The 15,251-nt window shown below is 47.3% G+C and overlaps 1 protein-coding gene across 3 annotated transcripts in view; it reads left to right on the top strand.

The window, feature by feature from the left end:
* Nucleotides 1-15,251, top strand: part of TLK1 (tousled like kinase 1) — a 523,998-nt gene that overhangs the window by 131,600 nt on the left and 377,147 nt on the right. For all 3 annotated transcript variants that reach the window (XM_075317318.1, XM_075317317.1, XM_075317320.1), the window contains exon 2: nt 153-232. The gene's annotated coding sequence lies outside the window, so the exon portion shown is untranslated. The remainder of the gene's footprint in view (nt 1-152; nt 233-15,251) is intronic.

Genomic DNA, 15,251 nt, shown 5'->3' with positions numbered 1-15,251 from the left:
TGGTCTTCGGCACTGCCATAAGAATAAATGGAGCGGAGGTGCGCATGACTTCCAAATGTGGTACAACCCGTTCACATTCTATTGAAATCACTTGAATCTTTTGGAAAATTAATGAAAACATTTTCCTTTTTTTTTCTTCTTCTCAATCTCAGATCAGCATTGTGACGTGCTTGGCAGTGTTACCGTGAGTCACATGGAACATCGTGTTTGTGGATTTTCAGTGGATGAATAGGTACATATATAATTATTGCTATGCAGTTATGGTTTGGATCATGAGATGATTGCACTTCTGCACTGAGAACATTGATAAAACGTCTAGAATTAATATAGCTACCCGTCGTTTGGTCATGAAACAGGTTTTCCACTACTAATGTGACCCCCTTTATTTATCCTAACTCTTCCTAACTAACAGTTTCCTAATATACTTCTGCTATCTACTCTGCTCCTGTAAGCTTATCTCTAAGAATCTCGTAAATACCTTTATCGTTGTTGTAGCTTTGATTCTTCCAGCTGCAGACCGAAATCGGACCAACTGGTGGGGGCTGAGAGGAGAGTGAAGTGTGATCTGAGCATGTGTGCTCAGACTGCTGTCACTCACAGAGAGGCAGCCTGCCCCCTCCAGTGACGTGCCCTGCTCAGTTGGTCCAATTTTGGTCTGCAGCTGGAAGGATCAAAGCTGCAAAACCTGTAAAGATATTTGCGAGCCTCTTAGAGATAAGCTTACAGGAGCAGAGTAGACAGCAGAAGTATATTGGTAAAGTGTTAGTTAGGAAGAGTTAGGATAAAAGAAAGGGGATCATATTAGTAATGGAAATACCTTTTTAAACTTACAATAACAATAAAGGTATTTGTGAGTCTCTTACAGATAAGCTTACAGGAGCAGAGTAGATGGCAGAAGTATATTATGAAAGTGTTAGTTAGGAAGAGTTAGGATAAAAAAGGGGTCACAGTAGTAGAAATATATTTAAAGCTACAACAATTAAGGTATTCATGAGCCTCTTAAGAGATCAGCTTACAGGAGCAGAGTAGATGGAAGAAGTATATTAGGAAAATGTTAGTTAGGAAGAGTTAGGATAAATAAAAGGGGGTCACATTAGTAGTGGAAAACCTATTTAAATCTAAGTCACATGTTGAGAAATAATATTGCATATCTGTTGCAGCATCCATAGCATATAATGCCGAAGATGAATGACAAATAATTGTCCTTTTTCCTTTATAATATCGTCTTGCAAAATTGGTGTCAGCATAACTTTTTTTTCAGCTGTATTGTAAAATGTAGTTTTTGGCAGGTCGTGCACAGTAAATGCACTGTATAAAGGCTAGGGGTATTTTCGAGAAAGGGTTTATGTTCTTAACGGTATGGTAAATCTATTTGAAATGAATCTCAAAAAATCCCATTCGATCCTGTTGACTTTGAATCGGATCTTTCAAGTTAGTGATATTTTTGATATATTTATGTGAACAGAAATTTACTGCTGTTTTTTGTATTTAATAATTAATCTGCAATGATGTCCTGTTGAGCTTGTGGTCGGCCTGAGATTTTATGCAAAATCCAACCTGAAAAGGCAAATCTTACATTTTGGAATTACAGATCAATAAACTGAGCCAATGGTGATCAAGACTATCTTAGACTTTCTATGGGCGTTTTCGATAAGATGGAGTCCTATATAACAGCCCTCACCTAGTAGAGACAAAATAGAAAAGTCTAACTAATGTTAATGAATGACATACACGTATTTTATAAAGCTAGCTTCACACTCTTGTTCCAAGTTCAGTCAGCTTAAGGCCCTGTGCGCACTTACCGTTTTTTGCCGCGGATTTCCTGCGGTTTTCCTGCATGTTTCGCTGGATATTATGTTCATAACATCTCTGCAGTGATTCACCAGCAAATCCTTTGGGGAAAAAAAATGCTGTGCGCACTATGCAGATTTTAACAGCTGCCTGTTTTGCCGCGGGATTCCCGCAGCAAAAACAATTGCATGTCACTTCTTTTCCGCACGTCGCTGCGGCATTTCACTTCATTGACTGCCATGTAATCGTGAAATCCCACAGGGAATAACGCAGGTAGCAAATTCTGTGCGGTTCATTGCGTTTTCCTGCGTTATTCCCTCCGGTATTTTGCGGTTTCAGGACATAATGTTCATCACTGCCTGCGGTTTGCAGAGAAGTGATGTCATTAAGACAGGAAGAGAAAGCGGAGCAGAGTAAACACACACACATCACAGACACAGACATAGAATACACACGTCACATTCACACACAGACATAGACATATAGAATACACATACAAATCAAACGGACATATAAAAAAACCCCGTGTGCTCCGCCGTATTTTTACCGTCCAGCCGAGGTAAACACACAGTGGTGGCCCAGTATTCTCAGGCTGGGGAGGGCGAGGGTCAGGGTTAATGCCGTGCCCCCTCCCCCCCGCAGCCGAGAATATCAGCCCGCAGCTGCCCCGGGACTGTCGCATCCATTATGCGGCAGTCCCGGAGTGTCCTGGCTCTTCCTGTTGCCGTGATGCGGTGGCAATCAGGGTAATAATGAGTTAATGGCAGCGCATCTCCGCCACTAAGTCCAGGCTTTAATTATGGCAGTGTCTATGAGACAGCTTTCATGATCAACCTGTAAGTAAAGTGAAACACACACCGAAAAATCCTTTATTTTAAATAAAACACATGAAGCCCCTCTTTCACCACTTTATTAACCCCTCCCCAAACACACAGCTCCGGTGTAATCCACCGAGGTCCTACGTCGCTTGCATCCAGCCGCGACTGACACATACTGAATGCAGCCTCGCAACGAGCCTGCAGAGGTAATTACAGGTCATTTCTCACGGCCGGTAATGTGAACACACTACCGCTCAGGAGAAATGCAGCGTGTCGATTGTTGATAGATAGATAGTTAGTGGATAGATCAATCTACTATCTATCTCAGAAGGAAATTACTTTTTTTTTTTTTTTTTTTTTTTTTTTTTACAATGTGCTTTATTGCATTGAATGCATTAAAACACATGTACCAACCCGCGGTAAAAATACCGCGGTCAAACCGCGGCAAACCGCATGTGGTTTTCGGGTGCGGTTTTTCTGCGTTTTTTTTTTTTTACCGCGGGTGCGGTAATCTTTCACACTCTGCGGAATTTTCTTAAGAAAATTCTGTTTTCCAGTGCGCACAGGGCCTTACCATAGAAATTTTATACTGTATGGCATTGGACCGAAAAATAAATGGACCTCAATATAGGTAAATTATTTAACCCATATGGCATGCGCCTTAAAACGCACAAAAAAAATAAAATTCCAGAATTGCTGTTGTCAGAAATCGCATCCCGCCTCCAATAAGAATAAAAAGCAATTAATACATTTTTATGTACTTACAAATCATACCAATGAAAACGATAGTCACACCATATATATTTCCATCAATGAAAAAATTAAAAAGTTACGGTTCTCAGAAAATGGTGTAACGAGCCAGTGTTGTGTTGTTTTTTTTATTATTATTTATATAAAGTTCTTCATTATTCTAAGTATAAAAATCTAGAAGCAAAACTATATACTGTTTTTTAATAGTAAATTAAGCATTACCCTGGATCCAGCGGTGGCCGCGGGTAACCTCAGTGACAGCTCAGCTGATCTCGCGGCTCTCTTCATTTGCTGCGTGGAGCTGACAGGAGCGGCAGTGTGTGCTGCAGCTCCGGTCACCTCCATGCAGCAGAGCTGGAAGCGACGCTGGAGCATCCTGGATTACGCCGGACATGGAGGGCTTTTTCGGGCTTATTAAAGTGGTGAAACAGGGTATATGTTTGTGTTTTTTATTTCTAATAAAGGATTTTTTCGGATGTGTGTGTTTATTTACTGTCACTTACAGATTAATCATGGAAGGCATCTCGGGGAGACGCCTGACATGATTAATCTAGGACTTATTGGCAGCTATGGGCTGCCAATAACTCCTTATTACCCCGATTTGCCAACGCACCAGGGCAAATCGGGAAGAGCCAGGTACAGTCCCAGAACTGTCGCATATAATGTATGCGGCAATTCTGGGCGGCTGCTGACTGATATTGTTAGGCTGGGGGGCTCCCCATAACGTGGAGCTCCCCATCCTGAGAATACCAGCCTTCAGCCGTATGGCTTTATCTGGCTGGTTTTAAAATTGGGGGGGACCGCACGCCGGTTATTTTAATTATTTAATTATTTATTTCACTGCACAGTATAGACACGCCCACCGGCTTCTGTGATTGGGTGCAGTGAGACACCTGTCACTCAGCGTGGGGGCGTGTCTCTGCAACCAATCATAGGTGCCGGTGGGCGGGGAAAGCAGGGGATACGAGATTGTTTAATGAGCGGCCGGCTTTTTCAAAATAGTAAAAGCCGCCGAAGCAGTGTGAATGCCGTGCAGCGCCGCGCCGGAGATCGGTGAGTATGAGAGAGGGGGTAAGAGGGATAGCCTGACATGGACAGAGAGAGAGAGGGACAGAGATAGTGACCGACTGACAGAGATTAGTGAATGACAGACATTGTGAGGCGCTTCAGAACGCAGCTTTTCAGCTGCGCTCTGAAGCGGACCTTTTTTAAGCTGCGGTGCAGAGCGCACACCTGCGCACATAGCCTCAGACATCACAATTGTATGAGGGATGTCACACGTTACAATTGACTAGGTTCGTGCAACAAAACGTCCAATGTATGAGGAATAAACGACGTGTATGTGATCACCATATTTTCGTTCAATCTTGATTGCACGTAGGTGTCACAAGCAAATACGTCACGAACGATGCAGGATGTGCGTCACTTACAACTTGACCCCGACGACGGATTGAAAGATTTATTGAAGCGTGTAAAGCGGGCATAAGGATTTCAGATTTATGTGAATTCACCTTGAAATTGCTGAGACGACCAAAGCCAGAAAACTCCGATATCAGATTTGGTATGGTGGTGACCGGTGACGTGATGTAAAGGAGCAGGTCATCAGCAAAAAGAGCCAACTTATGCTCCACACCCCTAACAGACAGTCCTCTGATAGACTGGTTAGATCTGATCGCCTCAGCGAGGAACTCCATGGTCAACACATATAACAGTGGCGAGAGTGGACAACCCGGCCTCGTCCCATTACTAATGCAAAAAGACCGACAAGAAACCATTTATTTTAACCTGCGCAGTTGGTGGGGCATATAATGCTGTGATTCTATTTAACATGTTCTCCCCTAGTCCAATACTTTTAAGTGCCAGGAACATAAACTCCAATGCACCCTGTCGAAGGCCTTTTCCTCGTCTATCGACAGGGCGCACATAGGAATCCCCCTCCTGCGGGCCCAATCCATCAGAGAGACAGTCTTTATAATATTATCTCTCGCCTCTCTACCCGAGACGAAGCCCACCTGGTCGTTGTTGATCAGTGCCGGAAGGATGGGTTTCAACCTATTAGCTGTTAGTTTTGCATAGAACTTAATATCTGTGTTTAAGAGGGAAATCTGCCGATAGTGCAGAGAAGAGGGTCTTTCCCAGGTTTATGGATTACAGTAATATGAGCTCTGAGAGCCTGTTGTGGGAACCTATCCCCCAGAGGACACAAAATTACACATAGTAAGGAATGGGCTCAGCAGCTCCGAGAATTCCTTATAATAGCCCACAGTAAAACCATTTGGGCCAGGACTCTTTCCCTTTTTGGCTTCCTTTTATAACTGTGGCCACCTCCTTCAAGGTAAATTCCCTTTCCAAGTCAGACCATACTTCTGCCGGCAGTGACGGAAGTCTATGTAGTCGGAGGTAGTCCTCAATTTTCTTTTTTAGCATGTCTGTCGGCAGATCAGCATAATGTCCTTTTATATTGTACAAAGCTTCGTAGTAAGAAGTAAAGCTAGATACAATATCTTTCTTTGTCGCTCCTAATTGGGAGACCCAGACAATTGGTGTATAGCTACTGCCTCCGGAGGCCACACAAAGTATTACACTTAAAAGTGTAAGGCCCCTCCCCTTCTGGCTATACACCCTCCCGTGGGATCACGGGCTCCTCAGTTTTCATGCTTTGTGCGAAGGAGGCACACATACACGCATAGCTCCACTGTTTAGTCAGCAGCAGCTGCTGACTATGTCGGATGGAAGAAAAGAGGGCCCATACTAGGGCCCCCAGCATGCTCCCTTCTCACCCCACTTTTTGTCGGCGGTGTTTGTTAAGGTTGAGGTACCCATTGCGGGTACGGAGGCTGGAGCCCACATGCTGCATCCTTCCCCATCCCCCTGAGGGCTCTGGGTGAAGTGGGATTTACCGGTCTCCAGGCACAGAGACCGTGCTCCGTCCACAGCCCCTGGGGAATCTGCTGGATATGGAGCGGAGTATCGTCAGGGACAGGGCCCTGCTACGCCAAGGTACTCTGTGTCCCCGTACAGACCGCGCGCACACTGCAGCATTGCTGGGTGTGTTAGTGCGCCGGGGACAACAGCGCTGCGCGCTGGTGCCATTCCTATCTACAGCTTTGCTGAGAGGGGACATGTATTTGAAACTGCCGCGCGGCCGCTGTTGTCAGTTTTTTCGCTGCGGCGCGGCTGGGACTTGTGGTGCGCCGGGGACTTCCGCGCTGGCCGTGCATATATCACGGCCGCGCATATTACTCGAGTCCCCGGCTTTCTGCGGCCTAGTTTCGTTTCGTTCCCGCCCCCAGGCCTGCCAGTCAGGGGAAGGGCGGGACGCTGTTTAGAACGTCAGCGCAGAGGGCTGGAGTCTGCTTTGCATACTCCAGCCCTCACACTGGGCACAGTGGAAAGCCAGTTTCCCGCACTTTGTTTGAGGCACGCCCACGATCCCTCTCTTCACAGGACGCCGGCAGCCATTCCTGTGTGCAGTCTGAGCTGGAGAGAGGAGACTGGGAGACCCAGACACGGGATTCTGGTGCCCACACACCCGCTTTTCAGCGGGCGGTAAGCTGCCCTCAAGGGCTGACCCCCACTGGTGCCGAAGTGTATATTGTATTTTATGCTTGCAGCTTTACATTGCACTGTACGGTCGCTGGGGATCCTTTGCTATATACCCTCCTAGTTTTCTCAGAGGACACAACAGCATGTCGACCGCAAAAAGCAAAGGTGCCAAGGCACAGGCTTTCTATGCTGCTTGTACCGCTTGTGGGGCTGTTCTACCGGCAGGTTCCACTGACCCCCACTGTGTGCAGTGCTCGGCCCCTGTGGCACTTGCTCGGCCGGGGCCTCTGCTGGAGGTGACCCAGGCAGAACCTCCTGTAAATACTGTCCAGGTGACAGGGACGGAGTTTGCAGTCTTTGCTGACAGATTGTCTGTGACTATGACTAAAATTCTTGAAACATTGCAGTCTAGACCAGTACCTCAGGCCATGGACACTGTTAACTCATTGCTCCCTGGTCCCCCTCAGTCGGAACAGCTCCGGGATCCGGGGGTGTCTCTTGCATCCCAGGGTGATGGCTCTGACACGGACGACAGTCCCAGACAGCCTAAGCGAGCTCGCTATGAGCGGCCCTCGGCTTCATCACACTGGTCAGGGTCACAGCAGGAGGACTCTCTGTATGATGAGGCGGAGGTAGCTGATCAGGATTCTGATCCTGAGACCGCTCTCAATTTGGATACACCAGATGGTGACGCCATAGTGAATGATCTTATAGCGTCCATCAATAAAATGTTGGACATTTCTCCCCCTGCTCCTCCTGTGGAGGAGACAGCTTCACAGCAGGAGAAATTCCATTTCAGGTATCCCAAGCGTAAATTAAGTGTATTTCTGGACCACTCTGACTTTAGAGAGGCAATCCAGAAACACCACGCTTATCCGGATAAGCGTTTTTCCAAGCGGCTTAAGGATACACGTTATCCTTTTCCCCCAGACGTGGTCAAGGGCTGGACCCAGTGTCCCAAGGTGGATCCTCCAATCTCCAGGCTTGCAGCTAGATCCTTAGTTGCAGTGGAAGATGGGGCGGCACTTAAAGATGCCACTGACAGGCAGATGGAGCTCTGGTTGAAATCCATCTATGAAGCTATCGGCGCGTCGTTTGCTCCAGCATTCGCAGCCGTATGGGCACTCCAAGCTATTTCAGCTGGTCTTACACAGATTGACACGGTCACACGTACATCTGCTCCGCAGGTGGCACCCTTAACCTCTCAAATGTCTGCATTTGCGTCTTACGCGATTAATGCTGTCCTAGACTCTACGAGCCGTACGGCAGTGGCGTCCGCCAATTCCGTAGTTTTACGCAGAGCCTTGTGGTTAAGAGAATGGAAGGCAGATTCTGCTTCCAAAAAGTGTTTAACCAGTTTGCCATTTTCTCGTGACCGACTGTTTGGGGAGCGCTTAGATGAAATCATTAAACACTCCAAGGGTAAAGATTCATCTTTACCTCAGCCCAGACAAAATAAACCCCAACAGAGGAGAGGACAGTCGGGGTTTCGGTCCTTTCGAGGCTCAGGCAGGTCCCAATTCTCCTCGTCCAAAAGGACTCAAAAGGATCAGAGGAGCTCAGATTCTTGGCGAACTCAGTCACGCCCAAAAAAGACAGCCGGAAGACCCGCTACCAAGGCGGCTTCCTCATGACTTTCGGCCTCCTCTCTCCGCATCCTCGGTCGGTGGCAGGCTCTCCCGCTTTGGCGACATTTGGCTGCCACAGGTCACAGACCGTTGGGTGAGAGACATTCTGTCTCACGGGTACAGGATAGAGTTCAGCTCTCGTCCTCCAACTCGCTTCTTCAGAACTTCTCCACCTCCCGACCGAGCCGATGCTCTGCGGCTAGCGGTGTCCACTCTAAAAGCGGAAGGAGTGGTGACCCCCGTTCCTCTTCTGGAACAAGGTCACGGTTTTTACTCCAACTTGTTTGTGGTGCCAAAAAAGGACGGGTCATTCCGTCCCGTTCTGGATCTAAAACTGCTCAACAAGCACGTAAAAACCAGGCGGTTCCGAATGGAATCCCTTCGCTCCGTCATCGCCTCAATGTCCCAGGGAGATTTCCTAGCATCTATAGACATCAAGGATGCTTATCTCCACGTGCCGATTGCGCCAGAGCACCAGCGTTTTCTACGCTTTGTTATAGGAGACGAACACCTTCAGTTCGTAGCTCTGCCTTTCGGGCTGGCGACAGCCCCACGTGTCTTCACCAAGGTCATGGCAGCAGTAGTAGCAGTCCTGCACTCTCAAGGTCACTCTGTGATCCCGTATTTGGACGATCTACTTGTCAAGGCACCCTCTCAAAAAGCATGCCAACACAGCCTGAACGTTGCGCTGGAGACTCTCCAGAGTTTCGGGTGGATCATCAACTTTTCAAAGTCAAATCTAACTCCGACCCAGTCGCTAACATATCTTGGCATGGAGTTTCATACTCTCTCAGCGATAGTGAAGCTTCCGCTGGACAAACAGCGTTCACTACAGACAGGGGTGCAATCTCTCCTTCAAGGCCAGTCACACCCCTTGAGACGCCTCATGCACTTCCTAGGGAAGATGGTAGCAGCAATGGAGGCAGTCCCTTTCGCGCAGTTTCATCTGCGTCCACTACAATGGGACATTCTCCGCCAATGGGACGGGAGGTCGACGCCCCTCGACAGGAACGTCTCCCTTTCTCAGGCGGCCAAGGAATCTCTTCAGTGGTGGCTTGTTCCCACCTCATTGTCAAAGGGAAAGTCCTTCCTACCCCCATCCTGGGCGGTGGTCACGACGGACGCGAGCCTGTCAGGGTGGGGAGCGGTTTTTCTCCACCACAGGGCTCAGGGTACGTGGACTCAGCAAGAGTCCACCCTTCAGATCAATGTTCTAGAAATCAGAGCAGTGTATCTTGCCCTACAAGCCTTCCAGCAGTGGCTGGAAGGCAAGCAGATCCGAATTCAGTCGGACAACTCCACAGCGGTAGCATACATCAACCACCAAGGTGGCACACGCAGTCGGCAAGCCTTCCAGGAAGTCCGACGGATTCTAACGTGGGTGGAAGACACGGCTTCCACCATATCCGCAGTTCACATCCCAGGCGTGGAAAACTGGGAAGCAGACTTCCTCAGTCGCCAGGGTATGGACGCAGGGGAATGGTCCCTTCATCCGGACGTGTTCCAGGAGATCTGTCGCCGCTGGGGGATGCCGGACGTCGACCTGATGGCGTCACGGTACAACAACAAGGTCCCGGCTTTCATGGCACGGTCTCACGATCACCGAGCTCTGGCGGCAGACGCCTTAGTTCAAGATTGGTCGCAATTCCGGCTACCTTGTGTTCCCACTTCTGGCATTGTTACCCAGAGTGCTGCGCAAGATCAGGGCCGACTGCCGTCGCGCCATCCTCGTTGCTCCAGACTGGCCGAGGAGATCGTGGTACCCAGATCTGTGGCACCTCACGGTAGGCCAACCATGGGCACTACCAGAACGACCAGACTTGCTATCTCAAGGGCCGTTTTTCCACCTGAATTCTGCGGCCCTGAACCTGACTGTGTGGCCATTGAGTCCTGGATCCTAGCGTCTTCAGGATTATCTCGAGAGGTTATTACCACCATGAGACAGGCTAGAAAACCATCCTCCGCCAAGATCTACCACAGGACGTGGAAGATATTCTTATCTTGGTGCGTGGCTCAGGGAGTTCCTCCCTGGCCTTTTGCATTGCCTACTTTTCTTTCCTTCCTGCAATCCGGGTTGGAAAAAGGTTTGTCGCTCAGCTCCCTTAAAGGACAAGTTTCAGCGCTATCTGTATTTTTTCAGAAACGCCTAGCACGACTTACTCAGGTGCGCACGTTCCTGCAAGGAGTTGGTCATATCGTCCCTCCTTACAAGCGGCCGTTAGAACCCTGGGATCTGAACAAGGTTCTAATTGCTCTCCAGAAGCCGCCTTTCCCTTTCTCGTCTTTCACAGAAAGTGGCTTTTCTAGTAGCGGTCACGTCTCTTCGGAGAGTGTCCGAGCTAGCGGCGCTCTCATGCAAATCTCCCTTCCTGGTGTTTCACCAGGACAAGGTGGTTCTACGTCCGGTTCCTGAGTTTCTCCCTAAGGTGGTATCCCCCTTTCATCTCAATCAGAATGTCACATTACCTTCCTTGTGTCCTCATCCAGTTCATCAATTTGAGAAAGGTTTGCATTTGTTGGATCTGGTCAGAGCACTCAGGATCTACATTTCCCGCACGGCGCCCTTACGCCGCTCGGATGCACTCTTTGTCCTTGTCGCTGGTCAGCGTAAAGGGTCGCAAGCTTCCAAATCCACCCTGGCTCGGTGGATCAAGGAACCAATTCTTGAAACCTACCGTTCTGCGGGGCTTCCGGTTCCTTCAGGGCTGAAGGCCCATTCTACCAGAGCCGTGGGTGCGTCCTGGGCATTGCGGCACCAGGCTACGGCTCAGCAGGTGTGCCAGGCGGCTACCTGGTCGAGTCTGCACACCTTTACCAAGCATTATCAGGTGCATACCTACGCTTCGGCGGACGCCAGCCTAGGTAGACAAGTCCTTCAGGCGGTGGTTGCCCACCTGTAGGACAGGGCTGTTTGACGGCCCTATCACGAGGTATTCTTTTACCCACCCAGGGACTGCTTTTGGACGTCCCAATTGTCTGGGTCTCCCAATTAGGAGCGACAAAGAAGAAGGGAATTTTGTTTACTTACCGTAAATTCCTTTTCTTCTAGCTCCAATTGGGAGACCCAGCACCCGCCCTGTTTTCTTAGGGATTTTTGTTTTTTTCGAGTACACATGTTGTTCATGTTGAATGGTTTCAGTTCTCCGATGTTTCTTCGGATTGAATTTGTCTCTAAACCTGTTATTGGCTTTCCTCCTTCTTGCTTTTGCACTAAAACTGAGGAGCCCGTGATCCCACGGGAGGGTGTATAGCCAGAAGGGGAGGGGCCTTACACTTTTAAGTGTAATACTTTGTGTGGCCTCCGGAGGCAGTAGCTATACACCAATTGTCTGGGTCTCCCAATTGGAGCTAGAAGAAAAGGAATTTACGGTAAGTAAACAAAATTCCCTTCTTTGTACTATGGACCTTAGGACCTCCCGCACTACTGACACAAGGGATGTAGGTGGTCGCTGTTTTTGGGTGGAGGGCTCTTGCTAGTAATTTGCCGCTTCTATCTCCCATGTGGTAAAACCTACTTCTCATTCTATCTTGCCATGCTCTTGATTTCTGATCTAAAATGCTCAACAGTTTTTGAATGTTGAATTTTTTAAAACATTTTTTTTCATTACACGATTTATTTTCCTGTATTTCAGTGTATTAAAGTGATTGGTATTATTGAAATCTACAACTTGTGCCATAAACCTAAGCTCCAATATGGCTATGCTGAAAATTGACACCGTCAGGAAAGCTTAACAGGAAAATATACAAAATAAGCATGCAACTCCAGTAACAAGTTATATTTAATTTATGTCTTGATTTTGTTAACAAGATATCTAATATATAAAGCTGATTGTGTGTGTGTGTCCGCTAAAGGAATCCGCACTTTCGCGTTTACAATCACAAAATTTTGCACGGACACCCCATGTGACTCAGTGAATGACATAGACTATGTTTTGACGGGAACATTTAACCCCACGCTTTACAGTTACTCTCCAGAAAACCTGCCTCTATTAAAGTCAATGGAGCTGCGAGATATAGGTTATTAATAGCAGCTGTGAGTGGTTGCTATTTGAACAAAATAAATTGTTCGTATTAGAAGCTTATGTGTGAGGTAATAAGATGTCGGTGAGGAGACAGAGAGAGACAGACAGACTGGGACTGGGACTGGGACTACTGAGACGACTGAGACGACTGGGACGACTGGGACGACTGGGACTGAGAGACACACTGAGAGATTGACATTTACAATCCCGGGCAACGCCCAGGTACTGCAGCTAGTACAATTATTAAATTATATTGTGGTACCGTATTAGCCAGAAAAATCGATGTAAATACTTTCATGCCCAAAAATGACAAAAGTATTCTAATATAAAAGTTGGAGATGAATGGGGATCATGCTGCGCAACTGCGTGGAGAGACAAACTAGATTGATTTCCAAGTGATTTTATTAGTCAACAAATTTCAGCGAGAACCCTCGCCTTCTTCAGGACAAAAATCACAACCCACTCAACTGTTTACCACGGATAAGACCCTCTTTGCGCTCCTGGTCTCTTTCCAGATAACTATTTATACAAATATTGTAATAGTGATACAATTTTTGGGGTTAGCGAATAAAGGTATTTGCAGCTTTCAGAGCACAAAGGCTCCTTTGTTAGGCAGATTTACAAAATATTTGTAGCTATTAATCACTCTCCTGGCCACCTTTTTATAGGATTTTTTTGTTACCAAATGCATGTAATTGGGACTAAAAATCACTTTTGCAGTTGGATTTCGTTAAATTGTTAGCAATATTTGCCTTTTATAACCTCTGTGTTGCACTGACTATTGCTGAGTGATCTGAGAATGTCAGTCATCTCACTTTTCGGGCTCAATGCAGACCTTGTTTTCGGTTTGAGTCCTATCCATCAACAAATTGGATTTCTCTTAGACCAATGTTATTCGAAGATGCAGTACACATGTCCAATTTTTTACTGAGACCAAGTAGTCCGAGGGAAAAAAAAAAATCACACCATGCACAATGTTTCCCGAGAATCAGATTGCACTGGGCCATTGAACTCCACTCCACTCCACTGGGCCTTTAAGTCCTTGAAAAAAATCAGACTGTATTTGGATGATCTCCGAGTGCAGTCCAATTTTCATGGAAAATGGAGAGGGTGTATAATTTTTTTTTCCCATCTCTGAGAAAAACTGATTCCCACTCTGATCCAAATGTCATTTACATAATCGGACTGTTTGTATGGAGAAAATACAGTTATGTGATCCCAGCCTAAGGGGTACTTTGCACACTACGACATCGCAAGCCAATGCTTGCGATGCCGAGTGCGATAGTACCCACCCCCGTCGCAGCTGCGATATCTTGTGATCGCTGCCGTAGCGAACATTATTGCTACGGCAGCTTCACATGCACTCACCTGCCCTGCGACGTCACTCTGGCCGGCGACCCGCCTCCTTATTAAGGGGGCGGGTCGTGCGACGTCATAGCGACGTCACACGGCAAGCGGCCAATAGAAGTGGAGGGGCGGAGATGAACGGGATGTAAACATCCCGCCCACCTCCGTCCTTCCGCATTGCAGCCGGGACGCAGGTAGGAGATGTTCCTCGCTCCTGCGACTTCATACACAGCGATGTGTGCTGCCGCAGGAACGAGGAACAACATCGTATCTGTCGCTGCAGGGAAATTATGGAAATGTCAGAGCCTACACCGATCATACGATAACGACGCTTTTGCGCTCGTTAATCGTATGTAAAAGGATTTGCACACTAAGATATCGACTGCGACGCCGGATGTGCGTCACTTTCGATTTGACCCCACCGACATCGCACCTGTGATGTCGTAGTGTACAAAGTACCCCTAAGGCTATCGTCAGATAGTGGTAGATTCTATATAGGTAAGGATGGTTGACCTTAGTGAGATCAACATCCAGCACCGCGGAGACACCATCACGTGTTTCTCAACACAGTGATTCTAGAGCAATGCCCCCCTGGGAAATATGCAAAACATCTTTACCTACAGTTAGGTCCAGAAATATTTGGACAGTGACACAATTTTCGCGAGTTGGCCTCTGCATGCCACCACATTGGATTTGAAATGAAACCTCTACAACAGAATTCAAGTGCAGATTGTAACGTTTAATTTGAAGGTTTGAACAAAAATATCTGATAGAAATTGTAGGAATTGTACACATTTCTTTACAAACACTACACATTTTAGGAGGTCAAAAGTAATTGGACAAATAAACCAAACCCAAACAAAATATTTTTATTTTCAATATTTTGTTGCGAATCCTTTGGAGGCAATCACTGCCTTAAGTCTGGAACCCATGGACATCACCAAACGCTGGGTTTCCTCCTTCTTAATGCTTTGCCAGGCCTTTACAGCCGCAGCCTTCAGGTCTTGCTTGTTTGTGGGTCTTTCCGTCTTAAGTCTGGACTTGAGCAAGTGAAATGCATGCTCAATTGGGTTAAGATCTGGTGATTGACTTGGCCATTGCAGAATGTTCCACTTTTTTGCACTCATGAATTCCTGGGTAGCTTTGGCTGTATGCTTGGGGTCATTGTCCATCTGTACTATGAAGCGCCGTCCGATCAACTTTGCGGCATTTGGCTGATTCTGGGCTGAAAGTATATCCCGGTACACTTCAGAATTCATCCGGCTACTCTTGTCTGCTGTTATGTCATCAATAAACACAAGTGACCCAGTGCCATTGAAAGCCATGCATGCCAATGCCATCACGTAACC

Source organism: Anomaloglossus baeobatrachus, chromosome 7 (assembly GCF_048569485.1).
Source record: "Anomaloglossus baeobatrachus isolate aAnoBae1 chromosome 7, aAnoBae1.hap1, whole genome shotgun sequence".
NCBI lineage: Eukaryota > Metazoa > Chordata > Amphibia > Anura > Aromobatidae > Anomaloglossus > Anomaloglossus baeobatrachus.
This window is presented reverse-complemented; position numbering and strand designations above follow the sequence as displayed.